The sequence below is a fragment of the Ictidomys tridecemlineatus genome, chromosome 2 (genome assembly GCF_052094955.1).
Source record: "Ictidomys tridecemlineatus isolate mIctTri1 chromosome 2, mIctTri1.hap1, whole genome shotgun sequence".
Taxonomy (NCBI): Eukaryota; Metazoa; Chordata; class Mammalia; order Rodentia; family Sciuridae; genus Ictidomys; species Ictidomys tridecemlineatus.
The window spans coordinates 197,046,249-197,063,972 of record NC_135478.1 but is presented as its reverse complement, the minus strand read 5'-3'; the positions used below and the strand labels follow the sequence as shown (position 1 = coordinate 197,063,972).

The window sequence follows — 17,724 nt, the reverse complement described above, 5'->3', positions numbered from 1 at the left end:
TGTTCAGGTATGTATATTTTGAGGGAAGAGGTAGAAGGATCCAAATATAATGCTTTATATAAGGGGATCATTTGGCAATCTTGTTAAAATGCAAAGTTAAGCTACTGAGCAGTTACCACAACCCTGACCCATTTCAGGGAAGACATGGGACTATTTCTCATATCTGGAAAGTTTCCCAGTATGAGGGTGGAGTAGGGCTTATTTACTACATCACAAATGAAAGTATTGAGCAACTGTGATGAGTCCCTGCTCTGCACAGGAAACCTTCCAGAGATCACAAAGTATCCATTCATCTCTTTTTGCTTGATAGTAAACCTATCCTATCTGGGCACCAGACTTCCTAGAATATAGGCTACATTTCCCAGACTCACTGGAAACTGGATATGTTCATGTTACCAAGTTCCAGCCTATGGCACCAAAGCAGAAGCATATATACAAGTCATGTTTTAAAGATGACAAATCATCATCATTATCATCATCCTAGTTAGGTTAAGTTACAATCCAGGTGCAGTTAGCTAAAATGTAAATTGAAAGCTCCACTCCAAGAGTAGCATCAATGTTCTAATAGGAAAACCCATATCTTAGAAGTGACTACTCTGTTCTTGTCATTTAAATCTGGTCCAACACTGGATTCTGCTAATATTCTCAGTGAATTTCAGAAATGGGTTTTTAAGGGTTAATGAAATTAACAATCTTCTAACTAGAATAATGAATACTAAAAGAACTTTCATTGGTTAAAATAAAGATATTTACAATATAAGGTGGACTATACTTAAAATATAAGGTTGACTAAAATATTTTGGAGACACTTGTTACTCTTGCACAAATAGAGCAGAATTCAGGAAGTGGCCTATGCCTGTAGGAATAGTGCCTGTGACTTAATCTCTAAATGATCCTAAGTCCTGCCTTTGGGTTTCATACTTCCTGATGCTGACTACACAGATAACAATTTACTGCTTTTGGAATGCTGTCATGCCTGCCTCAGTTGAATTTTCCATGCCTTGCGAGATTGGCAAGTGGAAGAGTAAGAGCTGATACTTCATTGAATTGAAAGAATAAATCATATCAACTATTTTTCTGCTTGCTATAAATAAATGTTTTGTTATAAATGTCTGTATTTTAGCAGAATTTGTACTGGGGCTTGCATTCCATTCAGCCTGGTAGCAAGGTTGGAGAGGCTACTAATACTTCTCTACCAAAAAGACTCCAAGAGTTGTGTGGAACCAAATGGCTTGGGTCAGTTCACATAGAGAGCAACAGGATAGAAAGACCTCTGAAGCCTATGGAGCCATCTTAGATCCACAAAAGTGCTCTCTTCAGATGTATTTTCATGTCAGTGAGAAATAAATTTTAACTTGTATCAGACATTATCATCTTATCTTTTCCATTACTTACAGCAGAATCTATCCGATAATCCTTCATGCCCTAGTTACCATCCCAGAGAAAATGTCTCCTGGATAGCTTTCATGATTTAATCTCCACCCCCACCTTTTCTGTAATTGAGTATTCTCTTCTGCCACAGTCTGGCTGGGCACAAATCATGAGCCACTGAAGCAGGAACAAACTTTATTTCTGAACTCCACCAGCACACTCCATACACGCTCCCTGGGAACTCTCCTGAATGCCACCCACACCGCTCCAGGAACCACCAACCGGAAATCCCTCCTCCGGCACTTCCCCAACGAATGGGAACTCTCTGGGAATCGCCCCCCCCAGGGGTCTAATATACACATAATCATTATCATCTCAATGGCTTGCTGGCGTCACCTCTCAACCACTCCTTTCTGGCAAAAATGCCATCCGTCATTTGGACTCGGCTGTGGCTCTCGGCACTCTTCTACCTCTTCCTCCCTGTATTTTCAGATACTTTGTATTCCTTTTCAATTAATTCCAATCATAAATGTCTACTTTTATAGGAAAGGGCTTTCTATACCTTTCTGACTTGGTAGGGACTTTATTTTTTCGTGGAAAAGAGTTCCTAATTTTAATTGTTTTTCAATGACAGATATGTTAGGAGTCAAATTCTATCCTTAGACTTCATATTTTAGCACCTATGAATTTAAAAATAAAAAATGAGTGCTCACTACAGATCAAATATAACCCAAAGCCCACATAACATGATATGGCATTTTTAGTTATTTTCCTTATCTTGTTCTCTGAATTCACTCTACAATTTTTAAAAAAGCAGCTTTATAAGATTACAAAGGCCTCATGATTGCATAATATTCAAGATTACATAACATGGCTTTGCCAGTTGGAATGTCTTTCAAAATGATTACCATTCTTTTTTCCTCTCTCCCTATTTCCTTCCCTAATTATTCAATAAAAAGAAGAAAAGTAACTAAACAACACACTCCTCTAAGACCTCTCTGACTTTCTGTACAGCTCAGTACCATAATTTGAATTCTTTGGGAATTTCCTCTCTGTGCAAATTCCAATTCATGATGAAAGCAGCAGAGTGTGCTGATTTAGCAGTGCTTTGGAATCAAACTGAGTTCAAATCCTGGCTTAGGCAAATTACTTGACCACTGTGCTCCAGTTTCCTCATCTAAAAACAAAAATAATAAAAATGCCTCCCTCACAAGATTGTTGGAGCAATTAAATGAGATGATATATTCAAAGACATTGGTATAGCTCTTGGCATGAAGTATTTCATATCATTCAGTTGTTCAACAATTACTCAGTGTGTGCTACAAGCAAAGTACGCTAAACACTGCAGGAACCTGGAAACTGAGGTAGACTGCATTCCTGCCTTAAGGAACATGTAGTCCTGTAGCAGAGATAAAACATGCAAATTAGATAACTATAATAGAAATGGATATAATTCAGATAAATTATTTTTATATATTAAGGATCATTGCAAATCCTTTGCTTTTCCTGCTGTTGAGTCTAATTCCCCTTACATTGTATCTGGGTTGGTCTTAGTGATTTGTTTAACTAATAGAATGTGACAGAGTGATGGTTTAGGGATTCTGCTGGGTCTCTTAGAATGTTTGCTGTGGGGAAAGCCAGCTATCATCATGTAGCCAGTATCTAAGCCCACCTAGCTCTAAGGAAGGCCAAGACATCCATCTGGTGAACCTGCACAGGCATAGGATTAGGCCCAATTGTTTCAGCCACCTCAGATCAGGCACCAAACATGGAAGAAGAAGTTCTGGTGGCACCATCATGCCAAATCCAGCATGCACAAAGTGGAGAAGTACAAAGAAACCCAACAGCCAGAACTGAGTCCCTAGATCTACAGCTCAGTTGAACTATCCTAACTAACTAGATACAGCTTTAGACAAGCTAGTCAACCTGTCAATGCTACAAATTAGTTGTCTCAGACAGGATTATGAGAGTTGTCATCTTATGTGTCTTTCATGCTGGAATAAAGAAAATAGTATTGCAGAAAAGTGTTAACATCCTGGCCCAGACTGCTGTCCTTAGAGAGGCCTGCTTGCAAGGTCAGCTGTTAATTGGCACCTTGAACTTGGCTGGCAAAAAGTATCTGACACTATTATAAAACTCTGCCTGAATAAAGTGTAGCTTACTATGTCTAGACTGTGCAAACAATAGGGTTCATGCTGGACACCTCCTTTCCTATTGGAAGTCTGGAATTTTGGTATGTGATAGGCAGAGGATTCCTAATTGGCCAATCCTTGATTTAAAACTTTGGGCAGCAGGTCTCTAATGAGCTACCCCAATAGATAGCACTATATCTGTAGAGCCACAAGCTATTGTTGAGGGAATTAAACTCTCCCCGTGAGAGGACGCTGGGAAGCTTGTGCCTGGTTTCCTCCCAACTTCACCTTGTGCTCCCATTCCCTTTTCTGATTTGGCTTTTGTCTTGACAAGATAGTAAATCTTAACCATGGGTCCAAATATATGCTGGTTCTACAAATCCTTCCATCAAATTACTAGACCTTGTGGTTAGTCTTGGGAACCCTGATACACACAGGGTTTTAAAAGTTGTGAGAGAGTAGATTGCTTTTCACCTTTCATAAAAGGAGGCATCCCTAACTTTCTCACATTTTTCCTCTTTCCCTCATCCTTCCCAAGGCATTCACTCCGACTTTCCCCATTCATTTCCCAATTCAAAGTCCAAAATAGCATGTGGACATAAACATAACTGTCAGCAATAACACTTCCAGATTCTCAGCCCTAGAGAAGCTGTAAAATTCCTACCTTGCAAACAAATACAACACTGGTTTGTCTGCATTTTACTTTTTATCCAGCTGTGCTTTCCTTTCATGGGTGTAGTATAAAGGCTTTTTATCTTCTTGGGCTAAAGGTATCTCTGAAATTTCTTTATAGAGTATTTACCCAAAGACTTATTTGGTGATGAAAAGTATTTACTTTGTAATTACATAGCAGGATTTCTTAAGTTTATGGCTAGTTACTGAAAAGAACAGACCACAATGTCAGCAGGAATTTATACCCACCATGTAAAATCTATACAGAATATTTTGCTTTGAAGCACATCCGTATCCTGTTGTAGAACATCATGACTTATTTTCAGATTATTTTCCCAATAAGTTTTATGATTATATTTTGACAGAGTTGAGTGTAATTTCCTTAACTGTGGAGAACAAAAAGAGCTTATGCATTATGGCAAACAGAGTACTTAAACTTAGGTCTAAATAAAGTAAACACCATATACTTTAAGAATTCCTACAGTAAGTCAATAATGTGCAGGGACTCTGTTAAGCACTTTAAATCATATCATAGATATAGGACAGAGAGTTAGCAGACCCAGTTCTGACTCAGTCTATGTTCTAAAGATGTGACCTTGAGAAAGTAATTTATCCTTCCTGGATCTCTATCATACCATCTGTGAAATGAAGGGTTTGAGTGAACCATTTTTTTGGATCTCACACGTTCTATGGTTCAATGAAGTGTGAGATAAGTTCCAAATGAGAGGGTACAAATGTATTTTGTAGAAGGGAGAAGTTCCTAGGAACAAAATTAGGAAAATGCAGTAAGCTATAAAAGAGCTTGGGGAAGGTATAGAGACAGAATCCACTCTGAGAAATCATAGGGAAGTGTCAATGTGAAATAATGATGATATTAAGAATAGCTAACTTCTATTGAGCATTAGCCACGGTAATGCTTTTATCTCATTTAATTCCCAGAACTATCCTAGGCATTATTATTATTGCCATTTCACAGGAATAGAAAACAAGATCAAAAGATTCAGAAGTAGCATGAGGTCACATAGCAAGTAGTAAAATTCAGAAGTGAACCTAAGCAATCTATACTCCAGAGAATAGCTTCTAATCACTGATAAGATAGTCAGTCACAAGTGAGAATCAGTAGTAAAAGTCTCTACAGAAGCACAATAGATTAATGAATTTGACCAGAAAGCTAGCATAAACCAAAAATGTTAGGCCATCGTCTAGAATAAGGATAGATACCATTCATGGGGTGCAATTTTGTGATTTCATAGATTATTTCCACTCTCCATGTATGTTTTTGGCTTTGTTTTGAACTACTACTGTAGAGATAAGAAATCTAGTTTCAGAATATTCAACTTGTGCAAGGTCAAAGTTGGTAGGTAGTATGGCTGGGATTCAACTCAGACTTTGTTTGACCCTCCCAACTTATTCCACTATGCCATACTGCATTCTTAGCAAAGAAAAAAAAACTTCTAGAAGATATTAAAACAGTTGAAATTCTAGAACAGGGAAAACAAGTCTGTAGTGATAGAAAGCAGATATGGTTTCTTGAGGTGAGGGAATTGCCTACAAAGGGTTACAAAGGCATTTTTGGAATGATGAAAGATGTTATATAGCTATTTGCTTGTTTGTTTGTTTTGATATGGGGACTTACTGTGTTGCCCAGGCTGGGCTCAAGTGATCCCCCTGCCTCTGCTTCCCAAGTGGTTGGGATATACATGTACACCACTGTGCCTGGTGATTTTATATCTGGATTGTGTTGGTGATGCATTTACATTATCTGTCAAAATGAATTAAATTGTACACTTAAAATAGGTGTACAATAGGTATAAATACATTCTATCACATGCAAATTTTACCTTGATAAATTTGATTGTTTTAAAAAGCAATCAATTAATCCAGTATTTAGTCCTTTGGGTAGAGACTGGGGCCATTGGCATAATATGTCATTTTATATGCATGAAATAATCATCATGGGAGATTTCAACCACCTTATAAGGTCTCTTCCTGAACTCTAGAGGCTGAAAAGCTCAAAATTAGATTTTTCTGACTCCTTCATAGCTAGCACTTTAATTATTATTAAAAGGGACTTGAAAGGCAGCAATGAGGCTAGGGCCACCTGCCTGCTCTGATGTTTGTTGCTGCTGGCAATTAGGGTTATGGAGGCATTAAGTTTTTCTGTAAGAGCACTACAACATCCAGCGTCTAGCTTCACAAGTGTCATAGTCAGTGGCTGCAATGATGACAGTGGCTTTACCATTCTTAGATTGCAACTGTAGCAGTGTGTTCAAGGATTCAAAAATTGCCATGGCAGACTCTTTTTTTTACATTAATTTTTTATTTACATATGACAGTGGAATGTATTACAATTCTTATCACACATGTAGAGCACAATTTTTCATATCTCTGGTTGTATACAAAGTATATTCACACCAATTCGTGTCTTCATGTATTTTATATTTTGGATAATGATGTCCATCACATTCCACCATCAATCTTAACCCTGGTGAAGGCGTTCCTATACCCGCTGTCTGACAGGGTCGCAGCATGGGGGATGCTGCAGCAGGGCCACATCAACTGGAAACCAAAACTATGGGGAATACTAAGTGTTTTGTTTATGAGCCTCATGATATGGATAATAGGGCATACATCAATGTTAATCAATAATAAAAGTATGTATTGCCTGAGATTGCAGGAAAATTCCCAGAATGAGACTAAGGATACAGTTAAGACATGCCCCAAGGTGTGTTTCAATAGCTCTCAAGATACAAACAGTAGTGTTATTTCCCAAGAAATTCACCGGGAAAAGATTACAAATCAAGGTTCCTGAGAAAAGCTTAACAATTTACACTAAGCCTTCCGTTCTAAGGCCAAAACCTGTGCAACAGCCTAGTTACAGAAAAACAATTGCTGGGCCAACTACTTAATTAATGGTATCCCCCTTGAGGACAAGAGGCTAATAATAATACATTCCCCCACCAACGGACCCTCCTTTTCCTTACACAGGAATTTATGATGAAAATGGGAAACACATAGTAAAAATTAATGGCAAATGGGTTGAGGTGCAGAGCCTGCCCTTTAGTTAAAGATTACAAAGTGGTGCACTTTGACCAAGGATAAAAGAAACTCTTTATGAAAGCAGTTAAATAAGTCACATGAAAAAAGAAAATTACCTTGGAAATTAAAAATAAAATAATGTAAAATTAATATAGATATATTTTAGAGGCACTTCAAAGTAATACGCTTTCACTATTTTAAGTGTGTTTTACTGGGACCTTAGATTAGAAGAAAGCTTACCAATAATCATAGGTATGCTTTAAAGTTAAAGGTTAATGAAATAATTATAGGTATGCTCTAAAGTTCAAAGTTAATAATAGGTCAGAAGACATGTTGTCTAGTTGCATAGTCTAGCACCTAGTGATTGGGGTGAAAATGTAAAAGCTTAATGATGATTGGCAAAGGTTACAGGAAAATATTTTAAACAGTGTATTCAATATCTTAAGTAATCAATATATGTTGAAAAGATTGCAACTCTTGAAAATTATGTAAATCAAAGAAGTTTCAGGCTTTGAGGCTATCCATTAGCCACCTCAAGAAACATCTGCAAAAAAAGTATAAAAATAAAGGCCCCTCTAGGCAGCAGATCTTCTGAAGGCTGCTCAGTCCAGTTTCAATATATATAACCTAAAACTTTCATTCACTTTAAATACTGAGCTACCTTTGGACTGGAAAGCCTACCAATGAAGAGGACATGCTGGGCTTCAGCTCATGTTGTGTGTGTGTGTGTGTGTGTGTGTGTGTAGTGGGTATTGCTGGGGATTGAACCCAGGGTCTTGTGCTTACTAAGCAAGCTCTCTACCACTGACCTGCATCCGTAACCCTTTTTAAAATGTTTTTATTTTGAGATAGTCTTTTGCTAAGTTATCCATTCTGGCCTTGAACTTGTGATCATCCTGCCTCTGCCTTGGAGTAGCAAGGGTTAGAGGCATGGGTTACTGCCATGTGGTAGCTCTATGACTCTGTAAGAGGCTTCTCCCTCTCCGCTTTCCCTTTCCCTTTCCCCTTCCAATGTCTCCCTTTCACTCTACACTGCCTCAAGATTCTCTAGGTGCGGAATGTAACTGAGAAGTAAAACATAGAGAATGGGGGAAGTCTCTAGAATAGTCTATATGTACTCAGGCATCAGGGCCCTCTGGGTGTGGCATATTCCCCGGTGCTGATTCTTTCTCTGTTTGGGTGCTAATATAGATTCCTCAGAGAAACCCCCATTGCAGCCTTCCAACTGTGATTTCTTTCTAGGCTGGCCAATAATAAATTCTCCTCAGTTTCTATCTTCCATAGTACACTCCATCTTTTTTTGCCTGAGGTTCATCTTGGCAGAAAGTCCCCTGGGCAAAGTCTTTTGAAATGACTCCAGGATAGTTTCACCCCACAGGCCCACTGGAAACACCAGAAATTTCCCTCTTCTTTATTTTGCTGTCAATGGGAAACATCTAAGCCCTTGTAGTAACTAGATAGGCAATTGCCAGCTGTCACTTTCTACATATAATTATCCTGGGCTTGAATAGAACATCAATTCTTCCTCCCTCCATGGGCTCTAACCAGTGACTTGAGATAGTAGGAAGAAAAACTTTCTCTAAAAGAAATTCCCTTGGCCTCATCAGCATTGATTCCTTTTCTAGTAGAGTTAGATGATTGCCTATACCAGCCCAAATAGCTTTAGACTTTCCAAGCATGACCTATATGGGTAGTCTAGCCACTCACTTTAGAATGCAAGAATACTTTGCAATTAATTATTTTGCTTTTGAGTTTATGGCTAAAAGACAGAAGGAGTCCTACTATAACGCCACATTATACCTATTTTTATTTAAGCATCACAGCAACTCTACCAGGTAGTGATAAATGACCTCATTTTAGAAACAGATAAACTGAAGCTCAAATGGTCAAAAATGGGGTTCCAATATAAATAAATCTGACTCTAAGGCCTTTGTTATTAACTACCATACTTACACAGTTATGCTGACAACTGTTGTGGATTGAGTTATATGCCCTAAAATTTACTTGTTGAAGATCTAGTATCTTAGAATGTTACCTGACTTGAAAATAGGGTTACTGCAGATGTAATTAGTTAAGTCATGATGAAGTCATCCTGGAGTAGGGTGAACCCTAATCCATTATGACTGAAGTCCTTTTAAAAAGGGAGAAATTTGAACATACACCCACAAGAGAGAATGCCCTTTGAAGATTGGAGCTAATCCTTCCATAAGTCAAAGGACTACCAGCTGCTAAGAGAGAGAGCTATGGCAGATGCCTCCTTAGTGCCTTCTCAGGGAGAATGATCCCACTGACAACTTATCCTGGACTTTGAGCTTCCAAACTGTGAGATAATAAGCTACTTGGTTTGTATTCTGTTATAGGAGTCCCAGAAAACTAGTAAAACTATTAAGTGATAGCTATGGTAGTAATATGACTAAAATTTCAGTTCAAATATGCACTGTGTGAGAGAGCACCTGAGCTTCTCAGAGAAGAATAGGTATCAGAGCAGCCAGAATGGGACCTGGTATGTGTCCATGTTGGATGATAGGAAATTGGATTGATCATTATGAATTTCAAAAAGGATAAGTAGAACGTTTCTAAGTTAATTCCACTTCCCTTACAATAGAGAGATAATAAATAAATAAATCTCAAATTGGAATTTTGCATAATTATTTCTGGAAAGGTCTAAATAAATTTGGAAGTGGTCCACGTAGGATACTGTACCTATATCTGAATGTCCAGAACTAGGAGTCCATGAAAGGGCAATAGAGTAAAGGCTTATATTTAATAGTTAATGTCCTTGCTAGCTTTGAGAATAGGAATTCTAAGATACTGCAAAAAATTTTAATGGAATTTATATACATTATTTTGGAGAATTTAGGTTTATTTCCAAAAATACCGGCTCAAGTGGCATAGCTATGCAGTTGAATATTAATGAAAATATTTTAAAAATTCTCAATAGCTTATCAAAATAAATATTTGTTTTCCATTCACATCATAGTCCAGCATGGGTCAGGCTTTCCCACAGCTTGCTACTCTGCTACCTAGAGTGCCTGATCGCCACTGAAAGGAAAGAAAGGAATAGAAGGCACATTGACTTGTAATTACCACACTCTAAAAGAGAGAGTGTCATATCTGCTAATAGTTCATTGGCTAGAAAAAGTGACATGATCTCCAACCTAATTGCAAGTGAAGCTGGATAATGTAGGAGAATACCAGGAACAGCTGAGGGGACACTGAATGTCTTTGCTATGAAACAACATAGAGAATAAATGTATAAAACACATTAACCTAAAAGGTCAGGTATTTGTTAGATGTTAAGTCCAGTGAGTGGAGCTATCATCAGTAATCTTAACAAGGTGATGCTCTGATGCTTTCCTAACTATATGAGAATTATTATAGCATGGATGATTGATTAAATTAAATGCTGCTCAAGAGACTCCCCATTTCTTCTGGGGATTCCCAAAGGAGTGCCTCACATGTCACCCCCTCAAAACTAAATTGTGCCATGCATTTAAAAAAAAAGATATTAGGGAGTTTTCAGGGTAGCCTAGGAGGGGAGAGGCAACAGTGACAGTGTGCTAGAATTTTGAAGAGAGAAAAAAATGGAGAGGAGTAACTCAAAATATTTCAGCCAGATGGCCACAGGCAGAAGCCCTGGACAGAAACGTAGCCAGCAAGATCTCTTGTGTCAGGATAGTAATCTCTAATAGTAAAGTTCAAATCAGTATCAATTATTTCCTTAGCTGTAGTACTGTCTAGGACCTAAACAACACTAAAAATCTGCTACCCCAGAGAAGGAGTCTGGCCTTTAGGATTAGGGAGTGTTGGAATAGCAGCCAAGATCTTGACCCCATGTTTTTTAAGGCAACTCCACTACTTTGTCCCATACTTTATAAATTGTAGTTCTTAGAGTTTGTGTTCTCCCACCTTTTTTTTTTTCAAAAAAATATTGTCACAGTGGAAATCATCTCTGCAGGAAAACAGAAAAGAAAAGATTTTTCTATGCAGCATATAAGACAGGAGACAATAGCATGGATTTGAAAGTGGGTCCAGACAGCATATTTTCATTGCTTCTGCCAATGATGTTCAACAGAATTATTTTTTTTATATTTTCATTGTATTATAGATGCATAAATAACCTAAAGGGATATCAAAGCTAATTAAGAAACTACATAGAGTAGGGGAAGGGAGGAAAAAGGCAAGTGAGGGCAGAGCTAGGAGCATAAATTTCTACTGTAGACCCTTTCATATATTATAAACTATGAATTATGTGAATATATTATCTATCCAAAAATTTTGAAAGCAATAAAAAATTAGAAGTCTTCCAATCATCACAGTCTTATATTGAAGCTATTTTTGCAGAAAAATAAAGAAAATAGGACAAAGTTTATCCTGAGTAAAGCAGTACAGAAAGATGACAGCAGCCACAGGAAGACAGATAATGTCAGGACTCACAGGAAGGGGGAGCAAGAGGAGATCAAGATGAGCCCTTGACTCATCTCCTTACTCCTCAACACTTATAGGGGTGGGTAGAGCAATGAAGAGGAAGGTGATGGTCTTTCCATAGATTGGGAATGAAAACTGGAGATTTTAAAAAGTTGGATATTAGAGGAAAAGGTGGCTCTAGACAAATGGGGGACTTGGGACATCAGGTGGCAGACACCTGGATTATACTAGTATAGCATCCAAGGCCCTTGGTAATGTGATTGACACTTACTGAATCTCACTTTTCTTCTTTTTGTAGCACTTCTCACTTGAGGACCAGCCCAGGCCAGGTGTTAGGGGCACAGATGAATTAATGATTAAGGAGCTCTCAGGCTGGTTGCTAAAAACTGACTTCAAGTAACAACAAGTTCTCTACAGCTTCATTTAAGTGGGGGCTGAAGTATGGAGTGGTCAACTGTGCCTGGGAAAATAGGTAATGTGGCTTCATGGCTTCATCTCTAAGTCTTGAGAGATGAATGGAGATGACTTGGGTGGGGCGTGGTGAGCAAAGTGTTCCTAGCTGAGGGGCTTTTTGCAGAGGTATGGTGAGGTGACACAGATAAGGTTTAAGAAACTGCAAGTGATTGTGCATGATAAAAAAGTAAGTAAAGGAGGTATTGATGGAGCTGGACAAACAAAAAGAGAGGCTTTGGGTGTCCCAGATTTTATCCTATAATCAGCATGGCATTTGTAAGAGTGAGTCAAAAGATCACATAGATGCCTTAATAAGGGTATTAGGTAGCTGAGGCAAATGATCCCATAATATTTGATAATGCTGACTTTAGTTGTTAACAACTGATGGAATGTTGCAAGTCTGGAAGTAGTCAAACTAAAGACCATTACCACATAGAGAGAAAGTTGGAGGCAGCCTTAAATGAAACATTAACATTACACTTCACCATTTTGCCTTGACTGTGCCACACATGAAGCCTTAGGAAGTTACCTAACCTCTCTGGATGCTTAGTTTTCTCACTACACTCACTTCTGGGAAGCACTGGTATGTTATGGGTGCTTCTATTAAGTGTCACTGTATAAAAAAATTTCCCCAAGAATGACTTAAGCTGGCATGGTGGTGCACACCTGTAATCCCAGCAGTTCAGGAGGCTGAGGCAGGAGGATCACAAGTTCAAACTGAGCGTCAGCAAAAAGGGAAGTGCTAAGCAATTCAGTGAAATCCTGTCTTTAAATAAAATACAAAAATAGAATGTGGCTCTGTGGTCAAGTGCCCCTGAATTCAATCTCTGGTACAAAAAAAAAAGGAGTGACTTATAACTACAATTTTGATGCTGTAGGTAGTCTAGGTGACTCTTCTCTGATCTTCCTAGGGCTCTCTATGTGCCTGCATTCAGCTGGTAACTAGACTGTATTAGAAAGTGTCACATTCACCCACATAACCAGGGCCTTGGTAAGGATGGCTAGAAGCAGGAGCCTCACTCTGTCCACACACTGTCTCATCATTTGGTAATCTAATTCTTTATGCATGGTGGCTGACTTTCAAGACAGTGAGAATGGAAGCTACAAGGCCTTTTCCAGGTTGTTTTTTTTTTTTTCTGTGAAACAAACCATCCTAAACAACCCAAACAGGATAGTCATGAGTCACTTAACAATAAAGAAATATTCTGAGAAATACATTATTAGGATGATTTCATTGTTGGGTGAACATCATAGAGTGTACTTACACAAACTTATGTGATACAGGTCAACCATTCAACATGCTTCTTAATGCAATCAAAAGACAAGGTAAACACAAGATATACAAGGTTGCTGCCAAGGTAAAGTGTATTTTGTTAGAGCAAACTTTTTTAAAAAAATAAGTAGAAGTGTGCTTTCTAAAACAATGATAAAAGTCTACTATACAAAATACATAAACCAATAATGTAAGCTGTCATTATCATTTTCAAGTACTATGTTCTATACGTAATTGTATGTGCTATACTTTTAGATGACTGGCAGTACATTAGGTCATTTTATTCAGCATTACCACAAAAATGCGGGTAATGCATTGCACTAGGACATTGTAAAAGCTACAATATCACTATGTAAAAGGAATTTTTCAGCTCCATTATCATCTCATGGGACAATTATCATGTACACATTCTACCAAAATATTGCTATATGGCACATGGCTGTATTTTATGTATTTGCTCATGGGTATGCAATTTGGACAGGCATTGGCAATCTGCCTCTGTTCCACTTGGTGTTGAGTAGGGCAGCTTGACAAAAACTACCAGATTCAGGGTGCAAGGTTTCACTTATATATTTGGAGCCCTAGCCAGGGAGACTGAAACAACCAGGGACTGTGTGTGTTTCTCTTTTCCCACTCCACCTCTCATCTTCCAGTAATCCAGCCACTACTTCTTTACAGAAGGTTTGACACAAAAGTCAAATGAATTCTCTGAGGTCTTTAAGGTTTAGGCCTGCAAGCCACACTGCATAATTTTTACCACATTTATTTATTAAAATGAGTCACAGGGCTAGTCCAAAATCAAGGTACAGGAAACAGACACCAAAATTTCCTGATTCTAAAAAAAGAGGCTGGGATCATAAGGATTATGGAGGCTGCCTTGAGAAATGAACCACCCAGTGGGAAAGATTGAGATATCTACAATATCTCCTACAGATGCTACAATATTTCCTACAGATGCTCCCATCACCACTCATAAAAGATTCTCTCTCTACATATAGCCTTAGATTAACCATCTGAAATGCATTCTTAAGCATGGGCATCCTCCATCATGTGCACTATTTTTATGACCCACCACTAAACTTGAACACCATAGAGGAAAGATTCTACTTTAATCACTTCTGTGTAATAGAATTTAGCATGATGCCTGATACTTTGTAACAGAGTAAAGCATTCAGTAATTGTGTGCTGAATTATTGGCACTTACCTAATCTCAGAGACTATTCTAAAGACTCTGCATTTATTGATTTAATCATTACAACCTGTGAATAGGTAACTATTATTCCCACTTTCAGATTAGGAATTTGAGATTTAAAAAGCTAAATATACTCAAGATTATATACCTTGTGTTGATGCCCTGGATTTGGGTCCACTTTCTCTGGCTCAGAGTCTGTGCCCTGAACCACAAGTTTTGATGCCTTAGCAAAAGTATAAACAACTATAGTGAAGACAGGACTGAAAACTGAAGAAATAATAGATTTGGAAAGTGATCCTTATCCAAGGTATGAATCATAAAGAAGCATTATATTATACTGTTAAGAGTATCAACTCCTGAGACAGACAATTTCAGCCCTGCCAAGTACTACTTCATTATGGTGGTTGGGATTCTCTCTCTGAGTCTGCTTTTTCATAAGAAAAATAAGTTTAAGAATAGTGCCTATCTTATGGGGCTGTGGTAAGGCTCAAATGAGACAGGGCAAGTACAGTGCTTATCTTAGTTTTTCATACATAATGAACACTCCATGAGCACTCAGCATTAATCTCACAGATAAGGAGTAGGGAGATGAAATTGCACAGCAATGCTTAAAAGAAAAAACTGGGATTGAACGTAGGTAGTTTATACTATACATGATAAAATTTCCTCCAAAAGTATTTATTTACTATTTTTAAATAAAAAGACACCTAATTTTTTGCATAAAAAGAAATTAGAACTCTTAAAGTATCAAGAGAACTTTGAGCATTAAAAATGTCACTTGATGGGGAATCCAAGATGGCAGGCCAGAGGGAGGCAGCATTCTGTGTCGCTCTGTGACTCCGGTCTCAACTAGTGGGAATACTGCTTTGCTGAGAGTGATTGAAGACCCCTCCTCAGCTGATCCAGTGTAGGAATCATGACCTCCATGCTGCGCAGGGCCCCAGGCCTCAGCATTAGACTCCGGACTACTGACTACTCGCCCACACAGTTTTTGTGGATGACTTAGCAGGACCACTGGCATCAGCAATGCAGCAGAATTCCCAAATGCCGATCCCACAAAGGACACTCAGCCACTACCCATGCGCAGGAACTCAGACCCCTACTCCCATGTGGACCCCCATCTACCAATGTGGGGCTCCTCCAGTTGCCTCCATCTTGGGACTTGGCAGCTACTGCCATAGTCCCCTACTTGTGGTAGCCTGCCTGCACCTAGGGACATCACAGGCTCTGAAGAAAGCTGGCAGCTGCAACACTTCACACCACAGAACTCATTTTTTTAACGTATCCCATAACACCATCACCTAGCTACCCTCACCCAACCCAAAACCTCATCACTGAAAGCAGCTGCCTCCATCTTGGGTTACCTCCATCACCATCTTTTGTTGGGGTAACTACCAGTTTGGGATACTAGATAGCAGGTACCCATAGTTATCTAATTCCCCCTAATCCCCAGTAGCTGCTAACTTGGCAGAGTGACTGCCCAGTTCAAAACAGCCCTCCGTGACAGGTGTGCAGCCACTGGAGTGCAACACACAAGACCCCCACAGAGAAAGGTTCCTGATTAGAAAGTAGAAAGGGTGAAAGTGAGGGAGATACACTTTACAGACTAATTTAGAGGGCAGGAATTGTGAGGTCTACAGGCAAGATGAGGAGATAAGACCTGGCGCCCACGTCACAGGAACAGACCCCAAAAGGAGATCCTTGAGGTGCAGTCTCTCAGTGGGACCCACGGGTGCTATACCCCACTTCCAGGTACCCTGCACCCAAACCAATCCTTGCACCCTGGTACCCCCCCACCATTCTGAGGGAGAAAACACCTTCTTCTTTACATTTCTCTTTTAAACTTCCTAAGATAATAACTCTATATCCTCATCTCATACCTCCTCAGCATATCTTCCTACACCTCACCCCTGGTTCTTTGTCCACCATCAGAAACTGTAAATCCTTTTACAAACCTACTGATTATATTGTAGATAATAATTGAATTCACCATTTCTGTACATTGTTGCCAAAATTGTGAATGTCTTAATAACAATGATTTGTTTTTAGGTGGTATTTTGTTTATATTGAAATCTGTTAACATTGTCCTTCCCCTCAAAGGAGAGGTATTGGATCCCTACAGGGACACTATAAGGCTATAGGGTAAAAACGGTAACACCTCAGACCCACAAAGCTAGAAAAGAAGACACATGAGCAACATGAAAAGACAAGGGAAGAAAGTGCCCCCAAACAAATCAAGAAACCACATTATTAGAATCCATGGACAGCACAGCAGATGAAATTACAGATAAGGAGTTCAGGATGTACATAACTAAAATGTCCTGTGAATTAAAGGTTGATATAAGAGAGCCAATATAGGCAGCAGAAGATCATTTTCACAAAGAGCTACATAAGCAAATACAGGAAGCAAAAGATTACTTCAATAGGAAGATAGAGGTTCTAAAGAAAAACCAAACAGAAATCCTTGAAATGAAAAAAACAATAAACCAAATTAAAAGTTCAATTGAGGGGTTGGGGCTGTGGCTCAGTGGTAGCACACTTGCCTGGCATGTGTGAAGAACTGGGTTCAATTCTCAGCACTACATATAAATAAGTAAAAGTCTATCAACAACTAAAAAAATAAAAAAATAAAAGCTCAATTGAAAGCATCACCAACAGATTAGAAGACTTGGAAGACAAGACCTCAGACAATGAAGACAAAATATATAATCTTAAAAAGAATGTAGACTATACAGTGAAAATGGTAGAAAATCATGAGCAGGACATTCAAGAAATATGGGAAAGAATAAAAAGACCAAATTTAAGAGTTATGAGGATAGAGGAAGGCATAGAGTTCCAAACTGAAGGAATGAACAATCTATTCAATGAAATAATATCAAAAAAATTTCCAAACATGAGGAACAAATTGGAAAACCAAATTCAAGAGGCTTACAGGACACCAAATGTACGAAACCAAAACAGATCCACACCAAGGCACATTATAATGAAAATGCCTAATGTACAGAATAAGGAGAGAATATTAAAAGCCATGAGAGAAAGGAATCAGATTATGTACAGAGGGAAACCAATTAGGTTATATGCAGATTTTTTCAACCCAGACCTAGAAAGCTAGAAGATCCTGGAACAACATATATCAAGCCCTGAAAGAAAATGGATGCCAACCA

General features: G+C 38.6%; 1 protein-coding gene across 1 annotated transcript in view; it reads right to left on the bottom strand.

Moving 5' to 3' along the window:
- The window catches only part of Asns (asparagine synthetase (glutamine-hydrolyzing)), a 183,679-nt gene that overhangs the window by 115,916 nt on the left and 50,039 nt on the right, over positions 1-17,724 (bottom strand). The window lies entirely within an intron of this gene.